The sequence below is a fragment of the Schistocerca serialis genome, chromosome 7 (assembly GCF_023864345.2).
Source record: "Schistocerca serialis cubense isolate TAMUIC-IGC-003099 chromosome 7, iqSchSeri2.2, whole genome shotgun sequence".
In the NCBI taxonomy this organism is placed as follows: Eukaryota; Metazoa; Arthropoda; class Insecta; order Orthoptera; family Acrididae; genus Schistocerca; species Schistocerca serialis.
This window is the reverse complement of record NC_064644.1, coordinates 89,880,070-89,887,102: the sequence shown is the minus strand read 5'-3', so window position 1 is coordinate 89,887,102 and position 7,033 is coordinate 89,880,070. Positions and strand designations below refer to the sequence as shown.

The 7,033-nt window shown below is 43.9% G+C and overlaps 1 pseudogene; it reads right to left on the bottom strand.

Moving 5' to 3' along the window:
* Positions 1 to 579: 579 nt before the first annotated feature.
* On the bottom strand, positions 580 to 697 carry LOC126413365 (5S ribosomal RNA; annotated as a pseudogene).
* Between the last annotated feature and the right edge of the window lie 6,336 nt (positions 698 to 7,033).

Genomic DNA, 7,033 nt, shown 5'->3' with positions numbered 1-7,033 from the left:
CCAACACCTGGACGTTATGCTAGTTTACTTTCTTGGAGATATGAAATTATGCTTCATCGGGAAAAGGAACTTTTTATAGTAATCATTGTGTGCATCGATCTGTTCCAGTGGATATCGACCGTAGGCACTTCGGAACTGTCGCCGAACTGTAATAGGCGAACGTGTTTCTCCCGCGTAGACTTCATCAGGACAACAGCACTGCTGAATTATTCTACCTGTAACCATGAGAGAGAGAAAAGGAATCAGATGCTGTCACAGCTAATGTAATACTGTGTCCATAAAAATTGAATCGTATCTATAAAAAGTTTTATGAGCGAAGGTACCACGTGCAACAAACTGCACAACTGTATCCAGCATAAAACTAAACTAAACTCCTCCTGAACAGGCCATGAAGGCCCAACGGTACCGACCGGCTGCCGTATCATTCTCAGTCCATAGGCATCACTGGATGCGGATGTGGAGGGGCATGTGGCCAGCACATCGCTCTCCCGACCGTATGTCAGTTTCCGAGACCGGAGCCGCTTCTTCTCAGTCAAGTAGCTCCTCAGTTTGCCTCACAAGGGCTGAGTGCACCCCGCTTGCCAACAGCGCTCGGCAGACCGGATGGTCACCCATCCAAGTGCTAGCCCAGCCCGACAGAGCTTAACTTCGGTGTTCTGATGGGAATCGGTGTTACTACTGCGGTAAGGCCGTTGGCACTGTATCCAGCATAGTTCCATAGAAATATGTTTTTGTAATCACGGAAGGTCTTCATGTTAACGCAGTAAACCATCAAGTTCTGAAACAACTTCACCTACTCTAAATCACATGATTACTCTGCTATTCACAATAAAGTGCCTGGCAGAGGGTTTAATGAACCACCTCAAGCTGTCTCTCTACCATTCCACTCTCGAACGGCGAGGGGGAAAAAAGATCGCTTAAAATTGTCTGTGCGAGCCCTGATTTCTCTTATTTTATCGTGATGATCATTTCTCTCTATGTACGTGGGTGCCAACAGAATGTTCTCGCAATCGGAGGAGAAAACTGGTGATTAAAATTTCATGAGAAATTCCCGTCGCAACGAAAAACGCCTTTGTTTTAATGATTGCCACTCCAATTCACGTGTCATGTCTGTGGCACTATCTCCCCCATTTTGCGATAATACAAAACGAGCTGCCCTTCTTTGTACTTTTTCCACGTCATCCGTCTGTCCCACCTGATGCGGATCCCGCACCGCACAGTAATACTCCAGGATAGGGCGGACAAGCGTGGTGTAAGCAGTCTCTTTAGTACACCTGTTGCACCTTCTAAGTGTTCTGCCAGTGAACCGCAGTCTTTGGTTTGCTCTACAAACAACATTATCGATGTGATCGTTGTAATTTAGGTTATTTGTAACTCTAATCCCCAAATATTTAATTGAATTTACAGCCTTCAGATTTGTGTGACTTCTCGTGTAATGGAAATTTAGCGGATTTCTTTTAGTACTCATGTGAATAACTTTATGCTTTTCTTTACCAAGGGTCAGTTGCCACTTTTCGCGCCATACAAGTATGTATCTAAATCATTTTCCAATTCGTTTTGGTCATCTGATGACTTTTCAAGACGGTAAATGACAGAATCATCTGCAAACAATCTAAGACGGCTACTCAGATTGTCTCCTATGTCGTTAATATAGATCAGGAACAACAGAGGGCCTATAACACTTCCTTGCGGAACGCCGGATGTTACTTCTGTTTTACTGGATGATTTTCCCTCTATTACTACGAACTGTGACCTTTCTGACAGGAAATCACGAATCCAGTCGCACAACTGAGGCGATATAACATAGGCACGCAGTTTGGTTAGAATACGCTTATGAGGAACGTTGTCGAAAGCCTTCTGGAAATCTAAAAATATGGAATCAATTTGACAGCCCCTGTCGATAGCACTCATTACTTCATGAGCATAAAGAGCTAGTTCTGTTTCGCAAGAACGATATTTTCTGAATCCGTCCTGACTATGTGTCAATAAATCGTCTTCTTCGAGCTACTTCGTATCGTTCGAATACAGTATGTGTTCCAAAACCCTACTGCAAATCGACGTTAGTGATATGTGCCTGTAATTCAGCGGATTACTCCTACTTCCTCTTTTGGGTATTGGTGTGACTTGAGAATTTTCCAGTCTTCATGTACGGACCTTTCTGAGAGCGAGCGGTTGTATACAATTGCTACATATGGAGCTATTGTATCAGCATACTCTGAGATGAACCTGACTGGTATACAATCTGGACTAAATATATATAATTTAGTAGTGTCTATTCTGCAGCACGCTGTGTTGCAGCGTGCGTTAAGTTGAACATGTGGGTCGGAGGGAAAGCGTGTTCAGATAGGAGAGTCGGTTAAGTCAACCTCTCTAAAGCAGCAGAGCATCCAAGTTCGATTACCAGTCAGGCACAAATCTTCAAGTTTCTCCATTGCATTACCAGAGAGCCCTGTGCGCCTGGATGGCACGAATTCCTATCCTTCCCCTCTCATTCCCCATCCTCTGTTTAATATAAACAACTTTCCCTATCAGAAAATTCATGTTGATTCAGGATCCACAAGCAACAAACCTGATTCCTTTGACTCATAGCAGCACGTGTTCAATTCGCATTCGAACAAACCATCTGATCATCAATAGTCTGCTTTAACCTGAGCTCCAAACACAGCTCATTCTAGACCTTTTGCTGCTCTCAAGACTCATATTTTTTGATGTCAGTACGTGTTTCTTTTTATTCTCTTCAGTCTGTGGGTACACACACGTGAACTTTGAAAATTAACGGCGTAAAATTAATAAGCCATTTTTACCAACTGAAGACCTGTATCACACGTTTCTGTAGATTGCGTTATTTCAGTTTATGCTGCTAGATCGCACAACACTGCGCTTACAGTGCCACTTACGATGTCTTGAAGTATGACTCCGCAGATTGGAGAAGCATGGAAATTTGGGGTAAGTTCTATGGGACCAAACTGCTGAGGTCATCGGCCCCTAAGCTTACACACTATTTAATCTAACTAACCTAAATTACCCTAAGGACAAACACACACACCCATGCCCGAGGGAGGGCTCGAGCCTCCGACGGGGAGAGCCGCGCGAACCGTGACAAGACACGTAGATCGCGCGGCTACCCCGCGCGGGCAGAGAAAAATGCCTCTAATTGTATCTATGAAGACCGCACTTCATCCACAAGACTCATGTACAAAATGTGAAGTATACAGATTGACCCTGTAATGTTGATGCATTAATTTGTTCTGAAAGCGGTGCTGATATTCAAGACAATAAAAGCGGGTTAAAAGCTGTGAGCTATCCGGGGAAGTTAACTTGCATTACTGAGCAACTGTTTCACCAGGTATCCAGCCTAGCTTACCAAATTCCCAACCAGAGTAACATTAATTATAATCTTTTAGTACTCATCTTACGATAACCGGTCATATATATATATATATATATATATATATATATATATTGTCTTTATGTATTTATATATATATATATATATATATATATATATAAATCAGTTTATATTTAGACATTTATTTTAACACTGATCATTGTACTGTTAAAATTTCAGCATATTAAACTTGATTCATAACTAAACTGGTGCCTTATTTAGGATTGTGAAAATGTGAGTTTGTAATCTTACGAACACATCAAATATGGAGCAGAGATTGGGAGACTGCATACAACACTGCATTCATAAAATAACACACTAAGAACGTTGAAACATATGCAAGAGAAAATTAACCACAACCAACCGATTCAATTTCCACCCAAAGAAGTTACGTTCGTAGCGCAACCCCGTCCGTCATGAAATTACCACGCACTGGTATACTAAATTCATACTAACTCTCTGTGAAATCTTCCCGAAAAGAATAGCTGAGGGCTACTTTGATTATTACACCACATGCTTCACGTGGTCAACTTGGTTTACACAAAGAGTGTAACTCCACAATAATTTTGATAGTTAAAATAAATTACATCGAAACGCAATTTACAAAAGAAAAACTTCGAACTGGTTACTATCGTCTTACTATTAACCTGATGGGTCAAACAATTGTATAAGCACGTGGTACTGGTCTCACAAAGTACACCCCACGTGGGTTGAACATAAAGAAAAGTTGTTATATTGAAAAATATTGTCAAGACGAGACGTTATAATCTCACGCACATTCGCATTTAAGATTGATGATATTAGTTAGAGTTACGTATCACCAACATGTGGTTCCGCTTTACTCACAAAGTAGTGACAAAGCAACGACTGGAAGATATTCAGAACTTCACACTCGAATTACACTCTGTTGCAATTTAAGATAACATTAGATATTTTAGATCTAAACCTGAAATAAAGGTGATTAAATTTTCAGTTAGGCTGAACTTAAGAAATCCATTGTCCTACGGACTTAGCAGATATGCGCTTAGCCGGAGATCTTACCACTTCAGACGGTCGCCGCGGACAGACTGACCTGGGCTCCTTCCGAGGGTGCTTCCGTATACAAAACGGCAGCTTCCTATACCAACATGACAAGGGACGGACAGGACCATACTAAGGATAGAAACCTCTCTGCTTTTAGAAAGCGTAGCTACCTGTTCCGACGTTGGTTCTACTGTTCTCTAGCAGACAGGCTTGTCTGCTACCATCCAGCATGCAACTAGAAATACATTTGCTCATTCATCCTTTCACGCAGAAGGGAAGGAGGATGACAGTATCTTATCATATACAGTATATAAAAGAAAGCGGATGTAGGTTCCGTATGAGACTGTGTGACATGAATTACATATAAAATGTGTTTTAAAGTGTAGTAGTGTGACAGATCGTTGTTGATTATGTGTAAAACTAACACATTCCACTGCTCAGTCTCCTCCCACATAGAAACACCACAGTAAATTTAGAAGAGAAATTTATGCCGTAAATGACAACAGATTTAAGAAATTAACATGAAAGGAATCCAACAGAGACCTTTCAACCCAAAAGTCCGTTAACGTTTGAAAATGCACTATATCACGGAATAAAGCAGGTAGAGAGATAAAACCTGGCGTACACGTCTGACATTGAAACCAAAACCGAGTGCAGAAACTGGCCAACATAAGGTGCCAGACAGCAACAAATCAGTGACGCATGAAGATCGTGCACAAAATGTCAGCATGACGGGGGCGAAGTACGACGATATGTTGCAGAATCGCACGATCTCCATCCTGAGTCATAAAAACGTTCTGGAAGGTACGACTTCTACGTAGGCCGGCGCTCCACCTCATATTGCTATAGGTGTGAAAGCTCTCTGGCGCACATCGTTTGGTGAGGATCGCGTGCCGAGCCGCCGCTTCCGTCATACTTGGCCTACCTGGTTTCCAGATCTCAGTCCGTGTAATGTTGGTTGTCACGATACCTGCAACGGCGCCCATACCCGTGAGCAAGGGGGAGCTAGCTCCCTACCTCTCCTAGCTCTCGGGGAAGGGGAAAAGTGCATTATAATCAGGCGTTTTTCTTTCACGAAAATGATTTAAAAGTCGGTATTACGCATATTTTCAAAATAGAACTAGGACATTTCTTATACACTATGTGATCAAAAGTATCCTGACACCTGGCTGGAAATGACTTACAAGTTCGTGCCACCCTCCATCGGTAATGCTGGAATTCAATATGGTATTGGCCCACCCTTAGCCTTGATGACAGCTTCCACTCTCACAGGCATACGTTCAATCACACGCTAGAAGGTTTCTTGAGGAATGGCAGCCCATTCATCACGGAGTGCTGCGCTGAGGAGAGGTATCGATGTCGGTCTGTGAAGCCTGGCACTAAGTCGTCGTTCCCAAACATCCCAAAGGTGTTCTATAGGACTGGGTCAGGACTCTGTGCAGGCCAGTCCATTACAGGGATGTTATTGCCGTGTAACCACTCGGCCACAGGCTGTGCATTATGAACAGATGCTCGATCGTGTCGAAAGATGCAGTCGCCACCCCAGAATTGCTCTTCACAGTGGGAGGCAAGAAAGTGCTTAAAACATTAATGTAGGCCTGTGCTATGATAATGCCACGCAAAACAACAACGGGTGCAAGCCCCCTCCATGTAGAGCACGACCCCACCATAAAACCACCGCCTGCGAATTTTACTGTTGGCATCACACGCTGGCAGATGACGTTCACCGGACATTCGCTATACCCACACCCTGCCATCGGGTCGCCACACTGTGTATCGTGATTTGTCACTCCACACAACGTTTTTCCACTTTTCAGTCGTGCAATTTTTACGCTCCTTACACCAAGCGAGGCGTCGTTTGGGATTTACCGGCGTGATGTGTGGCTTATGAACAGCCGCTCGACCATGAAATCCAAGTTTTCTCACCTCACGCCTAACTGTCATACTACTTGCAGTGGATCCTGATGCAGTTTGGTCCCTTAGGAATTCATACACATTTGAACGTCCAACAGACGAGGCGCTTTACGTGTCCCTTCGCGTTTCCACTTCACTATCACATCGGAAACAGTGGACCTAGGGACGTTTAGGAGTGTAGAAATCTCACGTACAGACGTATGACACAAGTGACACCCAATCACCTAACCACTTTCGAAGTCCGTGAGTTCCGTGGAGCAGGAAACTGGAAATGTGTGGTAAGGTCTTATGGGACCAAACTGCTGGGGTCATCGGTCCCTAATCTCACACACTACCTAATCTAACTTACGCTAAGGAGGACACACACACACGCCCGATGGAAGACTCGAACCTCCGACGGAGGGAGCCGCGTGGACCGTGACAAGACGCCCTGGACCGCGCGGCTCCGCGGAGTGCCCCATTCTTCTCTCTCACGGTGTCTAATGACTACTGAGGCCGCTGATATGGAGTACCTGGCAGTAGGTGGAAGCACAATGCACCTAACATGAAAAACGCACGTTTATGCGTGACCGGATACTTTTGATTACATAATGTATCTACTAGAAGTCGCATTCGTCTTCCAAAACAAAAGTATTTCATACCACCCGGTTCGACACCCGCCCCCCCCCCCCTCCCCCACGCGACAGTCTACAAACTATCGTACGGGCG